We start from the raw sequence: 17594 nt of genomic DNA on the forward strand, positions 1-17594 counted from the left end.
ACCCTATAATAAATAGTATTAACCCCTAATCTGCCCTCTCTAACATCGCCGACACCTAACTTCAAACATTAACCCCTAATCTGCCGACTGGAGCTCACCGCTATTCTAATAAATTTATTAACCCCTAAAGCTAAGTCTAACCCTAACACTAACACCCCCCTAAGTTAAATATAATTTAAATCTAACGAAATAAATTAACTATTATTAAATAAATTATTCCTATTTAAAGCTAAATACTTACCTGTAAAATAAATCCTAATATAGCTACAATATAAATTATATTTATATTATAACTATTTTAGGATTTATATTTATTTTACAGGTAACTTTGTATTTATTTTAACCAGGTACAATAGCTAAAATAGTTAAAATAATTACAAAATTACCTGTAAAATAAATCCTAACCTAAGTTACAATTAAACCTAACACTACACTATCAATAAATTAATTAAATAAAATACCTACAATTACCTACAATTAAACCTAACACTACACTATCAATACATTAATTAAATACAATATCTACAAATAAATACAATGAAATAAACTAACTAAAGTACAAAAAATAAAAAAGAACTAAGTTACAAAAAATAAAAAAATATTTACAAACATCAGAAAAATATTGCAACAATTTTAAACTAATTACACCTACTCTAAGCCCCCTAATAAAATAACAAAGACCCCCAAAATAAAAAAATGCCCTACCCTATTCTAAATTACTAAAGTTCAAAGCTCTTTTACCTTACCAGCCCTGAACAGGGCCCTTTGCGGGGCATGCCCCAAAGAATTCAGCTCTTTTGCCTGTAAAAAAAAAAACATACAATACCCCCACCAACATTACAACCCACCACCCACATACCCCTAATCTAACCCAAACCCCCCTTAAATAAACCTAACACTAAGCCCCTGAAGATCTTCCTACCTTGTCTTCACCATGCCAGGTATGACCGTCCGTTCCAGGCTCCGATATCTTCATCTAAGCCCAAGCGGGGGCTAGACATCCATCATCAGACGGCTGAAGAAGTCCAGAAGAGGCTCCAAAGTCTTCATCCTATCCGGGAAGAAGAGTAGATCCAGACCGGCAACCATCTTCTTCCAAGCGGCATCTTCTATCTTCATCCGATGAGGACCGGCTCCATCTTGAAGACCTCCACCGCGGACCCATCTTCTTCCGACGACTTCCCGACGAATGACGGTTCCTTTAAGGGACATCATCCAAGATGGCGTCCCTCGAATTCCGATTGGCTGATAGGATTCTATCAGCCAATCGGGATTAAGGTAGGAAAATTCTGATTGGCTGATGGAATCAGCCAATCAGAATCAAGTTCAATCCGATTGGCTGATCCGATCAGCCAATCAGATTGAGCTTGCATTCTATTGGCTGATCGGAACAGCCAATAGAATGCGAGCTCAATCTGATTGGCTGATTGAATCAGCCAATCGGATTGAACTTGATTCTGATTGGCTGATTTAATCAGCCAATCAGAATTTTCCTACCTTAATTCCGATTGGCTGATAGAATCCTATCAGCCAATCGGAATTCGAGGGACGCCATCTTGGATGACGTCCCTTAAAGGAACCGTCATTCGTCGGGAAGTCGTCGTCGGAAGAAGATGGGTCCGCGGTGGAGGTGTTCAAGATGGAGCCGGTCCTCATCGGATGAAGATAGAAGATGCCGCTTGGAAGAAGATGGTTGCCGGTCCGGATCTACTCTTCTTCCCGGATAGGATGAAGACTTTGGAGCCTCTTCTGGACTTCTTCAGCCGTCGGATGATGGATGTCTAGCCCCCGCTTGGGCTTAGATGAAGATATCGGAGCCTGGAACGGACGGTCATACCTGGCATGGTGAAGACAAGGTAGGAAGATCTTCAGGGGCTTAGTGTTAGGTTTATTTAAGGGGGGTTTGGGTTAGATTAGGGGTATGTGGGTGGTGGGTTGTAATGTTGGGGGGGGGGTATTGTATGTTTTTTTTTACAAGCAAAAGAGCTGAATTCTTTGGGGCATGCCCCGCAAAGGGCCCTGTTCAGGGCTGGTAAGGTAAAAGAGCTTTGAACTTTAGTAATTTAGAATAGGGTAGGGCATTTTTTATTTTGGGGGGCTTTGAGTAGGTGTAATTAGTTTAAAATTGTTGTAATATTTTTCTTATGTTTGTAAATATTTTTTTATTTTTTTGTAACTTAGTTCTTTTTTATTTTTTGTACTTTAGTTAGTTTATTTAATTGTAGTTATTTGTAGGTATTGTATTTAATTAATTTATTGATAGTGTAGTGTTAGGTTTAATTGTAGGTAATTGTAGGTATTGTATTTATTTAATTAATTTATTGATAGTGTAGTGTTAGGTTTAATTGTAACTTAGGTTAGGATTTATTTTACAGGTAATTTTGTAATTATTTTAACTATTTTAGCTATTAAATAGTTCTTAACTATTTAATAGCTATTGTACCTGGTTAAAATAAATACAAAGTTACCTGTAAAATAAATATTAATCCTAAAATAGCTATAATATAATTATAATTTATATTGTAGCTATATTAGGATTTATTTTACAGGTAAGTATTTAGCTTTAAATAGGAATAATTTATTTAATAAGAGTTAATTAATTTCGTTAGATTTAAATTATATTTAAGTTAGGGGGGTGTTAGTGTTAGGGTTAGACTTAGCTTTAGGGGTTAATACATTTATTAGAATAGCGGTGAGCTCCAGTCAGCAGATTAGGGGTTAATGTTTGAAGTTAGGTGTCGGCGATGTTAGGGAGGGCAGATTAGGGGTTAATACTATTTATTTATTATAGGGTTAGTGAGGCGGATTAGGGGTTAATAACTTTATTATAATAGCGGTGCGGTCCGGTCGGCAGATTAGGGGTTAATAAGTGTAGGCAGGTGGAGGCGACGTTGTGGGCGGCAGATTAGGGGTTAATATGATATAGGGGTCGGCGGTGTTAGGGGCAGCAGATTAGGGGTACATAGGGATAATGTAAGTAGCGGCGGTTTACGGAGCGGCAGATTAGGGGTTAATAATAATATGCAGGGGTCAGCGATAGCGGGGGCGGCAGAATAGGGGTTAATAAGTGTAAGGTTAGGGGTGTACATGTTAGAGTGTTAGGTGCAGACGTAGGAAGTGTTTCCCCATAGCAAACAATGGGGCTGCGTTAGGAGCTGAACGCGGCTTTTTTGCAGGTGTTAGGTTTTTTTTCAGCTCAAACAGCCCCATTGTTTTCTATGGGGGAATCGTGCACGAGCACGTTTTTGAGGCTGGCCGCGTCCATAAGCAACTCTGGTATCGAGAGTTGAAGTTGCGTTAAATATGCTCTACGCTCCTTTTTTGGAGCCTAACGCAGCCATTCTGTGGACTCTCAATACCAGAGTTATTTTAAAGGTGCGGCCAGAAAAAAGCCAGCGTTAGCTACGCGGGTCGTTACCGACAAAACTCTAAATCTAGCCGTGAGTGTTTTGAAGCCACAACCTAATAAAATGGGTTGAGCTTGTAGATATAATCAGATCTCATTACTTTATAACATTGTGTAAATATACCTGCTTCTTTATCTTATAACCAATCACCAATACTTGCAGATAACAATAGAAAATTAACATTTTATTACCTTATCTCTTCTATACCCCACTGGGAGTGTAATTTCTTCTGCTGGCTGTGTTTACACAGCTTGGCCTTAAGGCCAAAAACTTTAAGGATGGGTGGGGATACCACAGGCTAAATCAACTAGTTCAAATGTCAAAATAAGGGTAATATAAATACTTGTAAACAATTTAATACACTCCAGCAGGTAAAGTGGATCATTGGGAACAAAGTAAAGGGAAGACATTTTTTGAGTAAACTGTCCCTTTAAATAGAAATTAAGGGCGGGTTGTGGACTCTCCATGCCATGAAAGAAAATAATTTATCAGGTAAGCAATTATTTTGTTTTCTTTACAATGGCATGGAGAGTCCACGAATCCATTACATTACTAGTGTGAACCAATACCCAAGCTAGAGAACACAGAATGGAAGGGAGGGAAAACAAGACAGGCGGATCTAAACAGAAGGCACCACCTCTTGAAGAACTTTCCTCCCAAAAGAAGCCTCAGCTGAGGCAAAAACATTGATTTTGTAAAATTTTGGAAAAAGTATGCAACGAGGACCAAGTGGCCGCCTTGCAGGTTTGTTCCACAGAGGCCCAGGAAGAGGAGACAGCCCTAGTGGAATGAGCCGTGATTCTCTCAGGAGACAGCTGTCCAGCTGTCTCATATGCCAACCGAATAACACTTCACAGCCAAAAAGAAAAAGTAGAAGTGGCCTTCTGGCCCTTCCGTTTACCAGAGAATACCAGAAAAAGGGCAGTAGATTGACGAAAATCTCTAGTCACCAGCAAATAAAACTTCAGAGCACGCACAACATTCAGGTTGTGTAACAAACGTTCCTTCTGAGAAGGATTAGAACAGAAACAAAGGAACGACAATTTCCTGATTAATATTGCAGTCCGATACCACCTTAGGAAGAAATCCCTATTTGGTACTAAGGACAGCCTTATCCGCATGAAAAATAAGGTAAGGCGAATCACACTGCAGAGCCGAAAGCTCAGAAACTCTATGAGCAGAAGAAAAAACGTGAAGAAACAAAACTTTCCAAAATAAAAGTTTAATATCAACAGAGTGCATAGGCCCAAACGGAGTCTGCTGCAGAACCCTAAGAACAAGTTAAGGCTCCATGGAGGAGCAACTGGTTTAAACACAGGCCTGATTCTGACCAAAGCCTGAACATTTGGCAAATCCACCAGACGTTTATGTAAAAGAATCGAAAGGGCAGAGATCTGACCTTTCAGAGTACTGACTGACAAGCCCTTCTGCAGGCCCGCCTGAAGAAAAGACAGAATTCGGGGTACCCTCAACAGACTCCAAGGAAAACCCCTAGATTTGCACCAAAAAGGTATATACACCACACCTTATGGTAAATCTTGTGAGTTACTGGCTTAGGAGCCTGAAGCATGGTATCAAAAACCTGTTCCGAAAACCTCGTCTAGACAAGACTAGGCATTTAATCGTCAATCAGTCAGCTTCAGAGAATCCAGATTTTGATGGAAGAAAGGACCCTAAAGTAGAAGGTCCTTCCTCAGAGGCAACTTCCAAGGAGGAAGGGACGACATCCTTATCAGGTCCGCAAACCAGATTCTGTGCGGCCAAGCTGGGGTCGATTAGAATCACTGATGCCCACTCCTGTTTGATACGAGCTATTACCCGAGAAAAGAGGGCAAACGGAGGGAACAGGTAAATGAGACTCTAGCCCCAAGGAACCACCAGACTCAACCAGAGCTGCTTGCGGATCTCTGATCTTGACCCGTATTTTGAAAGTTTGGCGTTTAACACAGACGCCATCAGATCCAACTCAAGAAATCCCCACCTAAGGGTTATCATAGATAATACTTCCAGATAAAGAGCCTACTCCCCTGGATGAAAAGTCTGTATGTTTAGATAATCCGCTTCCCAGTTGTCAACCCCTGGGATGTGGATGGCAGAAAGGTGACAATTGTGAGACTCCGCCCACTGAAGTACGCGAGTCACCTCCTTCATGACTTAGGGAGCTCAGAGTTTCTCCCTGGTGGTTGATGTACACTGCTGAAGTAATACACCCTGTTCCAAATTATTATGCCAATGATATCTTTCTCATTTACCTAAATAATTGATGTAAACAACAGTCAGCATAATTCTCATGTTATCAACTATTAAGAGTACAATTCAAATTTTATTGACCTCCTCCTAATGGTAAGTTTTTTTTTTTTCAAAATAAAAAACTTACAATGCACTGTTCCAAATTATTACGCACAGTAAATCTCAAAACACTTTATAGGTTATAAAGAACTGAAAATTGTCATTTGTTGTGTTTGCAGCATATTTACTGAAATCAAAAGCTATTTCAATCAAACTTTGAACAACATTTTAACTTTTTAAACATTTTAACAGGTCACGTTACATTTTAACATAGGACCCCTTATTTGATAGCAGCTTCACAAGTCTTGCATCCATTGAACTTGTGAGTTTTTGGACAGTTTCTACTTGAATTTGTTTGCAAGATGTCAGAATAGCCTCCCAGAGCTGCTGTTTGGATGTAAACTGCCTCCCACCCTCATAGATCTTTTGCTTGAGGATGCTCCAAAGGTTCTCAATAGGATTGAGGTCAGGGGAGGATGGAGGCCACACCATGACTTTCTCTCCTTTTTTCCCCATAGCAGCCATTGATGCAGAGGTATTCTTTGCAGCATGAGATGGTTCATTGTCATGCATTAAGATGATTTTATTACGGAAAGCATAGTTCTTCCTTCTGTACCAGGGAAGGAAATGGTCAGTCAGGAACTCCACATACTTTGCAGAGGTCATCTTTACACCTTCAGGGACCCTAAAGGGGCCGACCAGCTCTCTTCCCATGATTCTGGCCCAAAACATGACTCCACCACCTCCTTGCTGACGTTGCAGCCTTGTTGGAACAGGGTGGCCGTCCACCAACCATCCACTACTCCATCCATCTGGACCATCCAGGGTTGCACGGCACTCATCAGTGAACAGGACTGTTTGAAAATTAGTCTTCATGTATTTTTCTGCCCAATGCAGCCGTTTCTGCTTGTGAGCATTGGTTAGTGGCTGAATGGAAGGTTTATGCACAGTTGCAAGACTCTTGAGGACTCTACACCTTGTTGTCTCCAGAGGCACCAGCAGCTTCAAATATCTGTTTGCTGCTATGTAATGGTATTTTAGCAGGTGCTCTCTTGATCCGGTGCATGGATCTGGCAGAAATCTTCCTCAATGTGCCTTTATCTACACGAACCCGTCTGTGCTCTGAATCAGCCACAAATCTCTTAATAGTGCGAAGATCACGCTTAAGTTTTCGTGAAATAGCTAATGTTTTCATACCTCGTCCAAGGCATTGAACTATTTCACTCTTTTCGGCAGCAGAGAGATCCTTTTTCTTCCCCATATTGCTTGAAAATGGTGCTCTGCTTAATAATGTGGAACACCCTCCTTTAGTAGTTTTTCCTTTAATTGGGCTCACCTGGCAATCTAATTATCACAGGTGTCTGAGATTGTTTTCAGTGATCAAAAAAGCTCTGAGACACAATGCCATCCATGAGTTAAGCTGAAATTTTTTTTTTAATCTTTGTGACACTGAAATAGAATTTGCATAATTATTTGGAACAGGGTGTATTTTCCAATTGAAATCTGATAAACCGGACCAAACTCAGATGAGTCCAAGCTATCAGTGCATTTTAGATTGCTCTCAACTCTAGAATATTTATCGGGAGGAAAGACTCCTCCAGAGTCCAAATTCCCTTAGCTCTTAGGGAACCCCAAAATGCTTCCCAGCCCAAAAGGCTGGCGTCCATGGTCCCAATTTCCCAAGATGGTCACAGGAAGCATGTGCCCTGGGACAGATTGTCCTGAAAGAGCCACCAGGACAGAGAAGCTCTTATCAGCGTGTCTAAGACTATCCTCTGAGAGAGGTCCGAGTGGTCTCCGTTCCATTATCTGAGCATGCATAACTGTAGAGGTCTCAGATGGAAACGAGCAAACGGAATAATGTCCATTGAAGCCACCATGAGACCAATTACTTCCATACACATTGCCACTGATGACTGATAGAGGACTGAATTAAAGACAAGAAGCAAGAAGTTTGAATTTTCTGACCTCAGTCAATCGAGTCTATGATCATCCCCAAAAAACATACCCTGGTAGTTGGCACCAAGGAACTCTTTTCCAGATTCACATTCCACCCGTGAGAGCAGAGAATCGACAACAGAGAATCTGTATGGGATCTTGCTAAATGAAAAGATGGTACCTGAAACAAGATATAGTCCAGGTATGGATCCACCGGCATTCCTTGAGATCTAGTCACCGTCAAAGAGCCCCCAAAACCTTTGTAAGGATTCGAGGGTCAGTGGCTAGGCCGAAAGGCAGGGCTACAAATTGGAAGTGTTTGTCCAACAAGGCAGGAATTGGAAATGCTCCCTGTGTACCATGAGTACTTGCTGACAATTCTCAGAAGAGAATTGAAAACTACTGAATAAAAAAATAAGATTTGAAAAAAGACAATATGCAACAGTCCTGGGCACAACACATTTTAGTATGGAAAACATCATGGAATGCTATCTAAAATAAATAAGAAGAAAAAAACCCATTAAAGTCCTAAGATCACTGAAAAAGAAAAACAGATGACCTAAGACCATACAAGATGTCACGGGCATAAGATAAAAATCTTCTTAACGAGAGAAAGATGAAATTATCATCGTAGAGCCCTAAGGTGATCTCAAGATTTTATATATATATATATATATATATATATATATATATATATATATATATATATATATATATATATATATATAAAAAACCCTGGACAAAATATGATGTCACAGACATTACAGAATCACTTCAATATGGAAGATATTATAAAATTGTGTCCTATATGTCACAGATATAGTATATATTTTTTTCAATATGAGAGAATATAATATTGTGTCAAAATAAAAGCATATGAAAACATGAAATAAATAAATAATAAATAAATAATAATAAATAAATAAATTAGTGTCCCAAGAACACTAAGAATAGATTATGAACATGAAACAAAACATGGTACAGACCTTAGTAAAAAACACCCCAATAATGAGAGAGACTAATATAATATATATTATTATATGTCAGAATATGTATTATTATATATAAAAACCTTCAGACCTGACAAAGTTATTGATGAAATGCACTAAAATTACAATCTTTTAATGAGGTCAAATCAGTAGGGCACAACTGCGATCGCTACAGGTCATGAAACTAAAGTCATCTCCTGAAACAGTAAAATGCACAAACTACTATACAAGGTCAGCAGGAGGAGGCAAAGAGCACCACATCAGAGCTGTATATATAGCTCCTCCCTTCCCTCCCACTCGAGTCATTCGACCGAAGTTAGGAAGAGAAAGGAAAAGCCAAGGTGCAGAGGTGACTGAAGTTTAACAAAAATAAAGACCTGTCTCATAAAAACAGGGTGGGCCGTGGACTCATCGTATCTTAAAAGAAACAAATTATCAGGTAAGAATAAATTTACTTTTCTTTTTAAAGATACGATGAGTCCACGGATTTCATCCTTACTTGTGGGATACAATACCAAAGCTATAGTACAGGGATGAAAAAGGGAGGAACAAGACAGGGAACCTAAACGGAAGACACCACTGCTTGAAGAACTTTTTTGTTCTTAGTGCAAATCAGTTAGACGATTTTAACAAGTAAGCAAACAGCACCTCGCCTCAATAGCTCTGCTGAGGCGCCTACCTGCCCCCACGGTCCACCGACCACTCTTAGGCACAAGTCCGGATCAATCCTACAACGCCCAAGACCGCCTGCTTAGCTCGCAACCATGCGGTCATGGCGTCACTAGCGATGGCTCCTACAGACAGTCGGGACTTTCCGGAAGTAAATGTACGCTACGCGGCTATTTTTCAAGCCCCAGCGTGCCAAAGTAAGCCCCGCCCTTCGTGGGCGTCACCTAAGCCATCTGTGTAAGATCGCCGTAGCCTGTATAGTTAGGCAATCCTTCACAGACATGTTTTGGTCGCAACTTAAAAGTCCGACATAGTGCCACAAAAACACACAGTCATGAACCGGAGTCTCCGGTAACATATCCCCAGCGTCTGCCCCCAGTACACATTAGCCAGTGATCTGTAGGAAACCCTCACAGTAAAACAGAATTTATGCTTACCTGATAAATTACTTTCTCCTACGGTGTGTCCGGTCCACGGCGTCATCCTTACTTGTGGGATATTCTCTTCCCCAACAGGAAATGGCAAAGAGTCCCAGCAAAGCTGGTCACATGATCCCTCCTAGGCTCCACCCACCCCAGTCATTCGACCGACGGACAGGAGGAAATGTATATAGGAGAAACCATATGATACCGTGGTGACTGTAGTTAGAGAAAATAATTCATCAGACCTGATTAAAAAACCAGGGCGGGCCGTGGACCGGACACACCGTTGGAGAAAGTAATTTATCAGGTAAGCATAAATTCTGTTTTCTCCAACATTGGTGTGTCCGGTCCACGGCGTCATCCTTACTTGTGGGAACCAATACCAAAGCTTTAGGACACGGATGAAGGGAGGGAGCAAATCAGGTCACCTAAATGGAAGGCACCACGGCTTGCAAAACCTTTCTCCCAAAAATAGCCTCCGAAGAAGCAAAAGTATCAAATTTGTAAAATTTGGCAAAAGTGTGCAGTGAAGACCAAGTCGCTGCCTTACATATCTGGTCAACAGAAGCCTCGTTCTTGAAGGCCCATGTGGAAGCCACAGCCCTAGTGGAGTGAGCTGTGATTCTTTCAGGAGGCTGCCGTCCGGCAGTCTCATAAGCCAATCGGATAATGCTTTTAAGCCAAAAGGAAAGAGAGGTAGAAGTCGCTTTTTGACCTCTCCTTTTACCAGAATAAACAACAAACAAGGAAGATGTTTGTCTGAAATCTTTAGTAGCCTCTAAATAGAATTTTAGAGCACGGACTACGTCCAAATTGTGTAACAAACGTTCCTTCTTTGAAACTGGATTCGGACACAAAGAAGGTACAACTATCTCCTGGTTAATATTTTTGTTGGAAACAACTTTCGGAAGAAAACCAGGCTTAGTACGCAAAACCACCTTATCTGCATGGAACACCAGATAGGGCGGAGAACACTGCAGAGCAGATAACTCTGAAACTCTTATAGCAGAAGAAATTGCAACCAAAAACAAAACTTTCCAAGATAATAACTTAATATCTACGGAATGTAAGGGTTCAAACGGAACCCCTTGAAGAACTGAAATAACTAGATTTAGACTCCAGGGAGGAGTCAAAGGTCTGTAAACAGGCTTGATCCTAACCAGAGCCTGAACAAATGCTTGAACATCTGGCACAGCTGCCAGTCTTTTGTGAAGTAAAACAGATAAAGCAGAGATCTGTCCCTTCAGAGAACTTGCAGATAATCCTTTCTCCAAACCTTCTTGTAGAAAGGATAGAATCTTAGGAATTTTTATCTTGTTCCATGGGAATCCTTTAGATTCACACCAACAGATATATTTTTTCCATATTTTATGGTAAATTTTTCTAGTTACAGGTTTTCTAGCCTGAATCAGAGTATCTATTACAGAATCTGAAAACCCACGCTTTGATAAAATCAAGCGTTCAATCTCCAAGCCGTCAGTTGGAGGGAAACCAGATTCGGATGTTCGAATGGACCCTGAACAAGAAGGTCCTGTCTCAAAGGTAGCTTCCATGGTGGAGACGATGACATATTCACCAGGTCTGCATACCAAGTCCTGCGTGGCCACGCAGGAACTATCAAGATCACCGAGGCCCTCTCCTGATTGATCCTGGCTACCAGCCTGGGGATGAGAGGAAACGGTGGGAATACATAAGCTAGGTTGAAGGTCCAAGGTGCTACTAGTGCATCTACTAGAGTCGCCTTGGGATCCCTGGATCTGGACCCGTAGCAAGGAACCTTGAAGTTCTGACGAGACGCCATCAGATCCATGTCTGGAATGCCCCATAATTGAGTTATTTGGGCAAAGATTTCCCACTCCCCCGGATGGAATGTCTGACGACTCAGAAAATCCGCTTCCCAATTTTCCACTCCTGGGATGTGGATCGCAGACAAGTGGCAGGAGTGATCCTCCGCCCATTGAATTATCTTGGTCACTTCCTCCATCGCCAGGGAACTCCTTGTTCCCCCCTGATGATTGATATATGCAACGGTCGTCATGTTGTCTGATTGGAACCTTATGAATTTGGCCTTTGCTAGTTGAGGCCAAGCTCTGAGAGCATTGAATATCGCTCTCAGTTCCAGAATGTTTATCGGGAGAAGAGACTCTTCCCGAGACCATAGACCCTGAGCTTTCAGGGATTCCCAGACCGCGCCCCAGCCCACTAGGCTGGCGTCGGTCGTGACAATGACCCACTCTGGTCTGCGGAAGCTCATTCCCTGTGACAGATTGTCCAGGGTCAGCCACCAACGGAGTGAATCTCTGGTCTTTTAATCTACTTGAATCGTCGGAGACAAGTCTGTATAATCCCCATTCCACTGTCTGAGCATGCACAGTTGTAATGGTCTTAGATGAATTCGTGCAAAAGGAACTATGTCCATTGTTGCAACCATCAATCCTATTACTTCCATGCACTGCGCTATGGAAGGACAAGGAACAGAATGAAGTACTTGACAAGAGCTTAGAAGTTTTGATTTTCTGACCTCTGTCATAAAAATCCTCATTTCTAAGGAATCTATTATTGTTCCCAAGAAGGGAACTCTTGTTGATGGGGACAGAGAACTTTTTTCTTTGTTCACCTTCCATCCGTGAGATCTGAGAAAGGCTAGGACGATGTCCGTATGAGCCTTTGCTTTTGACAGGGACGACGCTTGAATCAGGATGTCGTCCAAGTAAGGTACTACTGCAATGCCCCTTGGTCTTAGAACCGCTAGAAGGGACCCTAGTACCTTTGTGAAAATCCTTGGAGCAGTGGCTAATCCAAATGGAAGTGCCACAAACTGGTAATGCTTGTCCAGAAAAGCGAACCTTAGGAACTGATGATGTTCCTTGTGGATAGGAATATGTAGGTACGCATCCTTTAAATCCACGGTAGTCATAAATTGATTTTCCTGGATAGTAGGTAGGATCGTTCGAATAGTTTCCATTTTGAACGATGGTACCCTGAGAAATTTGTTTAGGATTTTTAGATCCAAAATTGGTCTGAATGTTCCCTCTTTTTTGGGAACTATGAACAGATTGGAATAAAATCCCATTCCTTGTTCTCTTATTGGAACTGGATGTATCACTCCCATCTTTAACAGGTCTTCTACACAATGTAAGAATGCCTGTCTCTTTATTTGGTTTGAAGATAATTGAGACCTGTGGAACCTTCCCCTTGGGGGTAGTTCCTTGAATTCCAGGAGATAACCTTGAGAAACTATTTCTAGCGCCCAAGGATCCTGAACATCTCTTGCCCAAGCCTGAGCAAAGAGAGAAAGTCTGCCCCCCACTAGATCCGGTCCCGGATCGGGGGCTATCCCTTCATGCTGTTTTGGTAGCAGTGGTAGGCTTCTTGGCCTGCTTACCCTTGTTCCAGCCTTGCATTGGTTTCCAGGCTGGTTTGGGTTGTGAAGTATTACCCTCTTGCTTAGAGGATACAGAATTAGAGACTGGTCCGTTTCTGCGAAAGGGACGAAAATTAGGCTTATTTTTAGCCTTAAAAGACCTATCCTGTGGGAGGGCGTGGCCCTTTCCCCCAGTGATGTCTGAAATAATCTCTTTCAAATCAGGTCCAAATAATGTTTTACCTTTGAAAGGAATGTTAAGCAATTTTGTCTTGGAAGACACATCCGCTGACCAAGACTTTAGCCAAAGCGCTCTGCGCGCCACGATAGCAAACCCTGAATTTTTCGCCGCTAATCTAGCTAATTGCAAAGCGGCATCTAAAACAAAAGAGTTAGCCAATTTGAGTGCTTGAACTCTGTCCATAACCTCCTCATACGAAGATTCTTTACTGAGCGATTTTTCTAGTTCCTCGAACCAGAAACACGCTGCCGTAGTGACAGGAACAATGCATGAAATTGGTTGTAGAAGGTAACCTTGCTGTACAAAAATCTTTTTAAGCAAACCCTCTAATTTCTTATCCATAGGATCTTTGAAAGCACAACTATCTTCGATAGGAATAGTAGTGCGTTTGTTTAGAGTAGAAACCGCCCCTTCGACCTTGGGGACTGTCTGCCATAAGTCCTTTCTGGGGTCGACTATAGGAAATAATTTCTTAAATATAGGGGGGGGAACAAAAGGTATGCCGGGCCTTTCCCACTCTTTATTTACTATGTCCGCCACCCGCTTGGGTATAGGAAAAGCGTCGGGGGGCACCGGAACCTCTAGGAACTTGTCCATCTTACATAATTTCTCTGGAATGACCAAATTGTCACAATCATCCAGAGTAGATAACACCTCCTTAAGCAGTGCGCAGAGATGTTCTAATTTAAATTTAAATGTCACAACATCAGGTTCAGCTTGATGAGAAATTTTTCCTGAATCTGAAATTTCTCCATCAGACAAAACCTCCCTCATGGCCCCTTGAGATTGGTGTGAGGGTATGTCAGAACAGTTATCATCAGCGTCCTCTTGCTCTTCAGTGTTTAAAACAGAGCAATCGCGCTTTCTCTGATAAGTAGGCATTTTGGATAAAAGATTTGCTATGGAGTTATCCATTACAGCCGTTAATTGTTGCATGGTAATAAGTATTGGCGCACTAGATGTACTAGGGGCCTCCTGTGTGGGCATAACTGGTGTAGACACAGTAGGGGATGATGTAGTATCATGTTTACTCCCCTCATTTGAGGAATCATCTTGGGCAATATCATTATCTGTGGCATTACTGTCCTTACTTTGTTTGGACACTATGGCACAATTATCACATAAATTTAAATGGGGAGACACATTGGCTTTCATACATATAGAACATAGCTTATCTGATGGTACAGACATGTTAAACAGGCTTAAACTTGTCAACAAAGCACAAAAAAACGTTTTAAAATAAAACCGTTACTGTCACTTTAAATTTCAAACTGAAAACACTTTATTACTGAATATGTGAAAAAGTATGAAGGAATTGTTCAAAATTCACCAAAATTTCACCACAGTGTCTTAAAGCATTAAAAGTATTGCACACCAAATTTCAGAGCTTTAACCCTTAAATTAACGGAACCGGAGCCGTTTTTACATTTAACCCCTATACAGTCCCAGCTATATGCTTTGCTGAGACCCAACCAAGCCCAGAGGGGAATAAGATACCAAATGACGCCTTCTATAAGCTTTTTCAGTGATTCTTAGCTCCTGACACATGCATCTGCATGCCTTGCTCTCCAAAAACAACTGCGCATTAATGGCGCGAAAATGAGGCTCTGTCTATAACTAGAAAGGCCCCTATCTGAAAAAGGTGTCCAACACAGTGCCTGCCGTTTCTCTAAACGTTCCCCAAGATTATAATACCAATTATTAGTTAGAATCTGCATAATATGCCTAGTAAAGCAATCGTTTTAGCCCAGAAAAATGTCTACCAGTTTTTAAGCCCTTTTTGAAGCCCTTTATTCTTTTATGTTTAACTAAGAAAATGGCTTACCGGTCCCCATGAGGGGAAATGATAGCCTTCCAGCATTACATCGTCTTGTTAGAAATATGGCTAGTCATACCTTAAGCAGAAAAGTCTGCTAACTGTTTCCCCCAACTGAAGTTACTTCATCTCAACAGTCCTGTGTGGAAACGGCAATCGATTTTAGTTACTGTCTGCTAAAATCATCTTCCTCTTACAAACAGAAATCTTCATCCTTTTCTGTTTCAGAGTAAATAGTACATACCAGCACTATTTTAAAATAACAAACACTTGATAGAAGAATAAAACTACATTTAAACCCCAAAAAACTCTTAACCATCTCCGTGGAGATGTTGCCTGTGCAACGGCAAAGAGAATGACTGGGGTGGGCGGAGCCTAGGAGGGATCATGTGACCAGCTTTGCTGGGACTCTTTGCCATTTCCTGTTGGGGAAGAGAATATCCCACAAGTAAGGATGACGCCGTGGACCGGACACACCAATGTTGGAGAAAAGTCTATTATAAAGTTCGGTGAAAATATAAAACTACAGTGTCGGTTGACATGGCCACATGAGAACCCCACATTCTGTTAATAAGGAAAGCCCTTCCCAGAGAGCCTATGTTTTCCCCTACAGATAAAAGTACAGCCATTTCTGAGATAGCAAGTGGCCCAGAAAGATAAAGACTGCACTTACCTCTATGTTGAGCGAAGCATGACACGTCTCACAGGATCAAGAGGTCTTCTCCCTCCTGTAGTTCTGTGGACACAGAAAGGGCCTTAGTTAATATCTGCTAAGACCATCATCACCAGAAGGGCAGCACTAGTATGGGAGGCACAGTGAGGGTTAAGTCCCACCAGTTCCCATAGCTTTAAAGCCACCTGTAGCTCTACTCTAGAGGCTGACAAGGAATACGGCTACACCCTATAATAAAATAGCACTCACTGGTACCATTTTAAAAATAATAAACTCTTGAATGAAGAATCTAAACTAACACCTCACTTTACCTCTTCCTATCACTAACACAGGCAAAGAGATTGACTGGAGTGGGAGGGAAGGGAGGAGCTATATATACAGCTCTGCTGTGGTGCTCTTTGCCTCCTCCTGCTGACCAGGAGGCGATATCTCACAAGGATGAAATCCGTGGACTCATCGTATCTTTAAAAAAGAAAAGCACTTACCTGCTTCGCTGTCTGGCATGTAGACAGTTACAAGGTATGAGAGGACACAGGTCCTCACAGAGATCTTTGAAAAAGAAAGAACAGAGTAGCCAACTTTGGCTTTCTAAACTAGGGCAGCAATTGTTAGGAAAACACAGTAAGTATCTCTTTACAAGTTCCTAACCGCTTTAAAGGAATGGCGTGGAATATGGCTATACCCCAAAACTTGCTTGTAGATTAAATAAAAATTTTCTTCAGACACCTAAACTTCACTTCCTCCATGCACCGAAGGCAAAGAGAATGACTGGGGGTTGTGGGTAAGGGAGTGATACTTAGCAGTTTAACTGTGGTGCTCTTTGACTCCTCCTGCTGGCCAGGAGTGATATTCCCAACAGTAATTACTCAAGCTGTGGACTCACCATATCTTAAGAAAGAAATTTAATTTGCCAGAAAAAAAAAATCTACTGCTTTTGTGAAATTCAAAATAAGTGTTATTGCATTGTATTTTTATTATTCCTTTGTTAGTTTTACAATTCTACGGTATTTAGTGGTCCTTTTAAACCACCTAAAAATGTTTAATTATTATTTATATTTGTCATATATTAATTTTTTTCTGAAAGCTGAAAGGCTGAGGTTGAAAGGCTTAGTGAATCAAGCTCAATCAGCCTAAAATATCAGCTGAACAATCTACCTGTGGCTTCTGATATGATCACAGCTTCCGCAGGATTCCAGCACTGAAAAACCCAAACTCAAAACTACAGTTGTTAATGTTTACAACTATTTTATACACAGACCATACTTTATAGCTAATATAGTCTGTGTGTGTGTGTGTGTATATATATATATATATATATATATATATATATATATATATATATATATATATATATATATATATATATATATATATATATATATATGTCCTTTTAAAGGACCAGTCAACACAGTATATTTGCATAATCAACAAATGCAAGATAACAAGACAATGCAATAGCACTTAGTCTGAACTTGAAATGAGTAGTAGATTTTTTTTCTGACAATTTTAAAAGTTATGTCTATTTCCACTCTCCCTGTACCATGTGACAGCCATCAGCTAATCACAAATGCATACACGTACCATATGAGAGCCATCAGCTAATCACAAATGCATACACATACCATGTGACAGCCATCAGCCATTCACAAATGCATACACACTTATTCTTGCACATGCTCAGTAGGAGCTGGTGACTCAAAGTTTAAATATAAAAAAGACTGTGCACATGTTAATGGAAGTAAATTGGGAAGTTGTTTAAAACTGCTGCTCTATCTGAATAATTTAA

General features: G+C 40.9%; 1 protein-coding gene across 1 annotated transcript in view; it reads right to left on the reverse strand.

Annotated features, from left to right (window-relative positions):
- TM7SF3 (transmembrane 7 superfamily member 3) overlaps window positions 1–17594 on the reverse strand; it is a 66481-nt gene that overhangs the window by 48463 nt on the left and 424 nt on the right. The window lies entirely within an intron of this gene.

This window comes from Bombina bombina, chromosome 6 (genome assembly GCF_027579735.1).
Source record: "Bombina bombina isolate aBomBom1 chromosome 6, aBomBom1.pri, whole genome shotgun sequence".
NCBI lineage: Eukaryota > Metazoa > Chordata > Amphibia > Anura > Bombinatoridae > Bombina > Bombina bombina.